Raw genomic sequence first — 1932 nt, 5'->3', positions numbered from 1 at the left:
TTACTCCTCCAGAATAAGTTCCTTTTTTCCCTTTAAGACCCCTTCCAGCTTCAGGACAACCTTAGTACTGCAGTGGGCATGGAAGGGAGAAATTTTAGCCTTCCCGGCAGTGTGCTACAGGACCTGATGAGGAAGCTTCAGGCCCTGGATCATAAACAGCCCATCTGGCATTCATTGTCTCCTCACCTGGACTTGCTTGGATGGAGAGGCTTCTGAGACCTTGTGGTTTTCTCAGACTCCATCCAGAAAGCAATGCACTGGCCCCTGCTGGTGTACAAGGAACTTTGTGCAAATTAGAGAAAACGTGTCCATTCTTTGTGGATGAACTGCCGAGATGCACCTCTTCTGGGCAGACCAATTAGGAGAAGACTTCTTTTCCCTTGGCCTGAAGGCTTGTGGAGCAGTGTGCAAGCTGGATTCTCAGTCTGTTGGCAAGAGTCCGAGGACCTGTGTGGTGCTGTCCTAGGTCAGGCTCTCAGCCCTCTCCTCTGTCTGGGTTATCACACTTGTCCTTCTCCCGACCAGGAAACAGCCACCTGCTTTAGTTTCTTTCACTTGCCTTCCTCCCCATTTTGAAGGGGGCAACAATTTTCTCTGGTCACAGAATTGTCCTATTCTCTTTTTCATTGGGTATGACAGGCTTTTGATATACACAATGACTCTTCTCTCAAGTAACTGTCACAGCCATGCATATCAAAAGATTATTTGGGGGACTTCCCTGGTGGTCCAGTGGTTAGGATTCTGCACTCTCAATGCAGGAGGCCCAGATTCGATCCCTGGTCAGGGAACTAAGATTCCACAAGCCATGTGGCATGGTCAAAAAAAGAAAAAGAAAGAAAAGGAAAATAGCAAAAAAAAAAAAAAAAAAGATTATTTGGGAACTCGGAAGTCAAGACTGTACAGTTCCTTCTTCTCTGTGTTTGTGTGTGACATATTTACCTAAGGTGAGGGATGCTGCAAGTTCTTGTGATCCCAGGGGAGGGAGGATCACAAGCTTAAGGGCATACTTGGGGACCATGGCAGCCATGGAGGTGCTCTGCTTGGATCTCCTTCAAGGAAGACTTTACCATCCAGTCATAGGGAGGAGGATGGCTGACAGACTCCAGTTGTGGTACCTACAGGAGCTTGAGCTGAGGCCATGGACTTCTTGTAGACCCTCTAGCCAATGACTGATCATAGTAGCTGTCTAGGGCTCAACTATTTCTTCCCCAAAGGATGACCTTTGCTGTGGGGCTCCCCATCGGGTTGACCCTTGACTGAACCTTTGTCAAGTCTGCATAAGAGTCTGAGGTTCGCCCTGCACCATCCTTGTTCCCTCCCTCTTGATCTTTTACAAAAACATCCTGTGCTCATTACTGAGTCTGCTTCTCAGAGAATCCAGACTGACACAGGTGTGAATATACTTCCAGTAATCAATTAAAGAACACTCTACCAAATAGCAGAGTATGAAAATAACCAAAGAGTCAGTATAATTCTTATGGCTCCTAAATTCTCTCTTACCTGTTCTTCATTTCTTCCTCAAATGTGTGAGGGAGAGAACAATTCTGTGCCCAGGTAAATCACTCCAGTTTGCAAATGTCCCAAAGCAGAGGTTTAATTATCCTATTCCTCCCTTCCCGTGAACCATCTCATTATCAACCACAGCAACAAAGGCAAAACACTATAAGAATTGCAGAGCTGTAGCTGACCCCAAAGCAATAGGTCTACTTAAATCGAGTCCCGTTTTATTTGAATTATCTTTCAAAACAAGTGCAAGTGATTAAAAAATCAAAGTGAATTAGAAGGTGTCAGAAGTGTTGGTTTGGTAAATATTTAACTTTTTAGCAAGAAAACGAAAAACACCATTTTTGCTGTATGTAACACAAAAGCCATTGAGGGTGTAACAGCATCTTTTAGGTATGTGTGTATTCTCCTAATTATAAGCTCCATAAT

The 1932-nt window shown here is 44.5% G+C and overlaps 1 non-coding gene across 1 annotated transcript; it reads left to right on the top strand.

Annotated features, from left to right (window-relative positions):
* Window positions 1–715: 715 nt before the first annotated feature.
* Window positions 716–788, top strand: TRNAE-CUC (transfer RNA glutamic acid (anticodon CUC)). Its single transcript has one exon. It is a non-coding gene; the product is annotated as a tRNA-Glu (tRNA).
* The last annotated feature ends 1144 nt before the right edge of the window (window positions 789–1932 follow it).

Source organism: Mesoplodon densirostris, chromosome 5 (genome assembly GCF_025265405.1).
Source record: "Mesoplodon densirostris isolate mMesDen1 chromosome 5, mMesDen1 primary haplotype, whole genome shotgun sequence".
Taxonomy (NCBI): Eukaryota; Metazoa; Chordata; class Mammalia; order Artiodactyla; family Ziphiidae; genus Mesoplodon; species Mesoplodon densirostris.
Note: the sequence above shows the minus strand (reverse complement) of the source record. Positions and strands in the feature narration are given on the sequence as shown.